This window comes from Camelina sativa, chromosome 12 (assembly GCF_000633955.1).
Source record: "Camelina sativa cultivar DH55 chromosome 12, Cs, whole genome shotgun sequence".
In the NCBI taxonomy this organism is placed as follows: domain Eukaryota; kingdom Viridiplantae; phylum Streptophyta; class Magnoliopsida; order Brassicales; family Brassicaceae; genus Camelina; species Camelina sativa.
This window is the reverse complement of record NC_025696.1, coordinates 32,995,783-33,002,968: the sequence shown is the minus strand read 5'-3', so window position 1 is coordinate 33,002,968 and position 7,186 is coordinate 32,995,783.

Below are 7,186 nucleotides of genomic sequence, written 5' to 3'. Positions count from 1 at the left end.
CTCCACAAATGAGATACCTTGGTACCAGAATGTTTTCAAAATTAAAGGTTAGTGAACCTCGACTTTTGTTAGATTTTATGCATATTTTACTGTTATTTAATATTAACTTAAATTTTTGTTTTCTTTTGCAGGAGTACAGGGACAAATACTTAGTGGACAATCCATAATTTGCATAATTAGCAAATACCTAGGTTAAGGAATTTGGCATCTTGCTGGTCGCATCAAGAAGAATAATGAATGGCAAAGTATTTCAATGTTTAGTTTGCAAGTAGATTTTTAAAAATTGTCTTTTTAATGTTATGTTATTTCTTTTCGCTTGTAAAACTTTTTAAATGGTGTTAATCCTATAAACAGTTTAGTTATACATGAATAGTTTGTTCAAACTTGCCTAATATACGAGGTTATTGCTTAAAAAAACTGTTTCAAAAAAGGGTTTTAAAAGGTTTTAAAAGGGATTTAAAACCTTTTAAAAGGTTAAATCTTCTAAAACGGGTTAATATTCTTTTAAATTTTAAGGGTTTAAAAGGTTTTAAGAGAGCTTTAAAAGTTTTAAAACCTTTTTAGAGGGTTTTAAAACCTTTTAAACGGGATTTTACAACTTTTCAAAGGTTTTAAAAGAGTTTTAGAAGCTTTTGAAAACTTTTTTAACATCTTTTAAAAGCTTTTAAAAACCCTTTTAAAACCATTGAAACCCTTTTAAAAATCAATTAAAAATTATTGCTGGTATGTAAACGTGATCACATCAAGAAGAATAATGAATATAATAGTATTTCAATGTTTAGTTTGCAAGTAGATTTTAAAAATTTGTCTTTTTAATGTTAAGTTATTTCTTTTCGCTTGTAAAACCTTTTAAATGTTGTTAATCGTATAAATGGTGTTAAACTGTTTATAGGTTTTAAAAGGTTTTAAAAAATCTTCTAAAACGGGTTAATATTCTTTTAAGTTTTAAGGGTTTAAAAGGTTTTAAGAGAGCTTTAAAAGTTTTAAAAACCTTTTAAAATCTTTTTAGAGGGTTTTAAAACCTTTTAAACGGGCTTATAAATCTTTTAAACCTTTAAACCTTAAGAGTATATCTGATTTTTAGAAATTTTAAAAGGTTTTACAAATTGTTTATAATGATATATATCAATTTGGTTTGCTTTTTTAAAAGTTTTACAAGTTGTTTCTAATGTTTTAAAACAGTAAACTCTGAATAAAATATTTTTTAAAATGGAGTTTATAACAGCAGAGACTGAAATATTTTATTAAAAAGAAGAAATACAAGATAAATTATTCAAGAGTTCTTAAAAATAGATTTGAACTATTTAAGTTCATATTTCAGTTTCTTCTCCCAGCGTATTGATTAGTCATCTCTGTAGCCATTGCTTCAAACCTTCTCCTATCAGATTTGTAGAGGTTGGCAAGATATTCAATGGTCTGTTCCTCATCATTGACCTCTGGTTCAATCAACTTCTCCACTAATCCCTTGAAAAGCTTAACAATCGGCATGGGAATCCAATAGTCAGCCCTCAACACTTTTAGGTAAATGCCTCCATTATCTGATACATTTGGGTGTCAAATTCTTGTGATGAAAACAACCTGCATTATCAAGAAATTTTATTTGCAAAACTATTGAGTTGCTGCAAAAAGAGGAGTCCTAATAAACATGCTTGCTAAAATAAAAAGGAGTATAATCAAAAATAGATACCTTGGGGGGATTTCTTGGGTAACCAGGTGGAAAACTAAGCCTAATTTTAAACACTCCCCCTTCATAAGGGGTGTTCACCGGTCCGATTAGTGTAGCCTCCCAACGGAAAATGTCGTCATCAACAGTTACTAACAAAAAGGCAAACACTCAATCTCTTTTATCCTTAACAGTAAAACAAATCTAATATGAAGATGTATGTGTTTACCTGCTATGACGTTTGGCGAAAGATCCTTGTTCAGATATTTCAAATCAGTCCTTGTATGGGTTGAAGGAGAACGACTGGCCATTTCTGACGGATTGAAGGAAGAAGGTAAATAGATTTTTTGAATCTGAGAGATGATTTAGGAGTTTTCGTGAGACAAAGGTTTGATGTGTTAGTCAAGAGCAAAAAGTATTTATAATAGGGGAAGCATCGCTTTGGTTTACAAAAAGTACCCCTTCAACGCGTAATTATAACCGAACCAAAGCGACGCTTCGCGTAATACCCCTTCAATCAATTAACCCTTCGAAATCTTACCCCTTAAAATCTTACCCCTTCAAAACTTACCCCTTCGCTGTTTCAAAGTGACTCTTCGCGTATTACCCTTTCAATCGTCTTCCAAAAAAAAAACTTAAGCGATTCGAAATCAAAATTCGAAATCGTCTCTATCTCTTCAAATCATCTAAAATCGTTGGAGGGTTTTGTTTGGTGTTTGATTACAAAGCAGTAAAGGAGACTGAAGATGGTGAAATCAGAGGAAATTTAGGGGTTTTGCAGTGAGAGAGAAGAGAGAGAGAGATGAAGAAGAGTAAGAGGAAGGGGAAGGGGAAGGGGAAGGGGAAGGGGAAAAGAGAGAGAGTGTGGCGACTTGCTTTTACAAGAGTATATATATATGGTTTTTAATCGTTGGAGGGTTTTACAAGAGTATATATGGTTTTTTAACATGTTTTAAAAGGTTTTACAAGTTGTTTGTAAATGATTTAAAAACAGTACGACTTGCTATTTTAAAAGGCATTACAAGTTGTTTATAATGATTTAAAATAGTAAAATCTGAAAAAAAATTCTAAGAAAATGAAGTTTACAACACCACAGACTGAAATATTTTATTAAAAAGAACAAATTCAAGTTGAATTAAAGAGAGAGAGAGAGAGAGAGTTAGATAGCAGCTACACAACTAGATTTGTTGTGTCCACACTGACCACACCTACTGCATTTGTATTGTTTTGAATTTGTCTTAGCCTTTCCATACTCCCATGAACTAGCTATTCTCTTTTTCTTTCGCCTGCCACTAGGTATACGAGTAGAAGGTGGCCGAATAGAAGTACTAACACTCTCTGGAATCTCCCAATACTCCATATCACCTACTGGGTGAATGCTCTCTGAATATCCTAAACGCCATCTGTAAAATAAAAAAGAGGAAGATAAGACTTATAGAACTTTGATAAACCTTTGAAAAACCTTGTAAAACCTTGTAAAACCTTTTTAAATTGTTTATAAACCTTATAAATAACTTATAAAACCTTTTAAAACCTTTTAAAACATTGTAAAAACCTGTCGGATCCGTTACTTTAGCAACCTTTTAAAAACCTTATTAAAGAAGAGAGTTATAACCTTTCAGTGGAATGATAATCATCAACAAACATGTTTTCATTGAGATTGACATGTTTGGCAGCAGCAATTCCATGTGCACAAGGGAATTTGTCAATATCAAACATACAGCATGTGCATTTCCTTGTGTCCAAATTCACCATATATGTCTTTAAAGCTGCTTTAACCTTGAAGACATTTTCATTTACTTGACTAACTTCACGCCAGCGGGTAGTATTATTATAAGATTCATTCATCTTATTCCCAACTTTTGGAGTAACAGCATATGGATGTCGACAGCTCTCCTCACGTCGTTCATTAAACCACCTAGTCAAAATAGACCTGATTGTATCAAACAGGCAGACAATTGGATACTCACGAGTCTCTTTTAACCTGGAGTTAATGGACTCGGCACAATTAGATGTCATGATGTTATACCGGTTAGAAGGAGAATATGCACGTGACCATTTCCTAATATCAGCTTGCCAAAGATATTCTCCAAGATCCGGATCACCATTGGAAATTTGAGTGAACAAATAATCAAAATCATACTGAGTGTAAGCTCTTGAAGCATCATGAACAACTGGAAGAAGAGAAGCAGAAGCTCTAAATCGTGTTTCCAGGTTCTTTTGCAAGTGGAAAGTACAGATCCCATGATGAGCATGTACATAATTTACTGAAAGCACAGTTGCAATTGAAGAAGCATGATCAGACACGAAAACTAGATCCTTTTCATCAGGAATAATAGTTTTCAAACACCGCAAAAACCAATCCCATGATGCATCATTCTCAGAATCAACAACAGCAAAAGCAATAGGATACAACTGAAAATTACCATCCTGAGCTGATGCAGCAAGCAAAGTCCCTATATTATGATTTCAAATGGGCGCCATCAATAGAAATAACTTTTCTCATCAACTTAAAACCTCTAATTGATGCACCAAAAGCCAGAAAATCATATCTAAACTTATTATCAGAATCAGCTTTGATGTAAGTGATAGTACCTGGATTCTTCTTTTCTATCATGTGAAACCAACTCGGTAAAACCTCATAACTATGAGCAGGTATACTCCTAACAAGTTATGATGCATGTTCTTGAGCTCTCCATGCTTTTGAGTACGAGACACCAACTCCATGGTCATTCCTAAAAATTTCCATGAGCTGTTTGGGTCTGAGAGGAAGCTTTCCTCCTGCAAAATGGTTACTAACCAAACCAGCCAAAGTCCTTGCAGATGCTTGGCGATGATTAACATTCCTTAAAGCAGAGTCACAGCTGTGCTGACTAATATACTTTCGAACAAAAAAGCTATCTGATGCTTTAGCTTTAGTTGCATGTAGCCTCCAACTACATTTTTCATCAATACATATAAGAACAGACCTCTTGTTGTCTGACTTAAAAGTATGAAACTCAAAACTATGCTTGACTGCATACATCCGCATATGACTTCTCATTTCTGTTTTGTCTTTGAATAACTTTCCACAAAACAGTGACTCAACATCGATTAGACCAATTGAGTGTGAAGAACCAGATGGATACCCAACAGAGGTTGTCATGTTACAAGGAACACCCTCGACATATGTATTTGGTATTGGTTGACCCTGGAAGTACAAATCAATGGTTTTTTAAAAGGTTTTACAAGTTATTTAAAAGGTTTTACAAGTTATTTCAGAGGATTTAATAAGGTTTACAACCGTTTTCAAAAGGTTTTTAAAAGTATTTAAATGTAAGTTACCTGAGTATGAGTAGCAGTAAAATCATCAGAAGTGCCAGTATATTGACTTGAAGAAGCAACAGGAGAACAATAAAAACGAGGAACACCCTCGACATATTGATTTGGTATTGGTTGACCCTGAAAGTACAAATCAATGGTTATTTAAAAGGATTTACAAGTTATTTATAAGGTTTTACAAGTTATTTCAAAGGATTTAATAAGGTTTACAACCGTTTTCAAAAGGTTTTTTAAAGTGTTTAAATGTAAGTTACCTTAGTATGAGTAGAAGTAAAATCATCAGAATTGCCAGTATATTGACTTGAAGAAGCAACAGGAGAACAATAAAAACGAGGAACACCCTCGACATATGGATTTGGTATTGGTTGACCCTGAAAGTACAAATCAATGGTTATTTAAAAGGTTTTACAAGTTATTTAAAAGGTTTTACAAGTTATTTCAAAGGATTTAATAAGGTTTACAACCGTTTTCAAAAGGTTTTTTAAAGTGTTTAAATGTAAGTTACCTGAGTATGAGTAGAAGTAAAATCATCAGAATTGCCAGTATATTGACTTGAAGAAGCAACAGGAGAACAATAAAAACGAGGAACACCCTCGACATATGGATTTGGTATTGGTTGACCCTGAAAGTACAAATCAATGGTTATTTAAAAGGTTTTACAAGTTATTTAAAAGGTTTTACAAGTTATTTCAAAGGATTTAATAAGGTTTACAACCGTTTTCAAAAGGTTTTTTAAAGTGTTTAAATGTAAGTTACCTGAGTATGAGTAGCAGTAAAATCATCAGAAGTGCCAGTATATTGACTTGAAGAAGCAGCAGGAGGATCACTCTCGACATATGGATTTGGTATTGGTTGACCCTGAAAGTACAAATCAATGGTTTTTTAAAAGATTTTACAAGTGATTTCAGAGGATTTAATAAGGTTTACAACTGATTTCAAAGGTTTTTAAAACGGGTTGAAAAGGCAATTAAAACATTTATACCATTGTAAGTTACCTGAGTATGAGTATAAACATCAATAGCATTCCCAACTAACAGATTTGAGCTTGTTTGATCCTGAAAGTATTTGTAAAGCATTTAAAACGTTTTACAAGTGTTTTCAAATAATTTTATAAGGTTTTGTAAGCAAGAAATAATTTAAAATTCTAAAGTAGAAAGTTACCTAAGTAACAGCAGTAACACTCTCATTAAAAGGAGTAGAGCTAGGTTGACCCTGATAAAGAAACATTCCTCAAATCAGTTACTTTTCTAAAACAATATTAGAAAGAACAAGAGAATGAGTTTACTAAAAATACCTGCTCTACAGTCTCACAAAAATCCTCAACAGTAACACATAGATGAAGAACTCCTCCACTTTGTGCATATTTGAGTTTAAAAGCTTCAAGCTGCCTATCATTTCTAATAAAGATAGAAACACTACCTATAGTAGAAGACTTAGCAGGAAATGTATAACTAAGCTTTAAACATTGTGCCTGAATATCAATGTCAAAATCTTCTAATAGAATCTCTACTAACTCACTAAATCTAGTATTCTCATCAATGTTAATCAAAGAAGCTCCCCTTTCATTATCAATCTCAAATTCCCAATGAATGTTGTTGTTCAACTTCCACAAACGACATATTGAATACAATTCAATCATTTGTACACCCAAACAAATCCTGAGAAAACAAACCAATAAAACTACATTAAAAGAAGAGAGATCCGAACAACTATATCAAAGAATAACAGTAGATGTCCAAAGATCTAATAAAGGATTTTATTATCACGAACAGATCTAAAAGAGCAAGTGCTTAAGACCTAAAAAAATTCTGACATCAAATTTGAAATCGAAACAATAATCTAATAGCTAACACAAAATTGAAATTGAAATCAAAACTAAAATACAGAAACAAGCTTACACGATGGGAGAAACACTTAGACGAAGGGGGTAGAAGAGACGACAAACTAAAAGAGAGAACTAAGAGAACGAGAGAAACAGTGATAACGGCGGAGATGAGATCCGACCGGAGAAGGAGAGATGTCTCCGGAGAAGAAGAGACGAAGAATGTCAACGACGGAGAAATCGACGACGGAGAAGGTAGAATAAGATTGTCGGTATAATTATAAAACAAGGACAAAAATGTCTTTAAAAATAAATGAAGGGTATAATTAAAAATGATCATCAGAAGGGGTATTATTAAAAAGGGGTATCAAAGAAGGGGC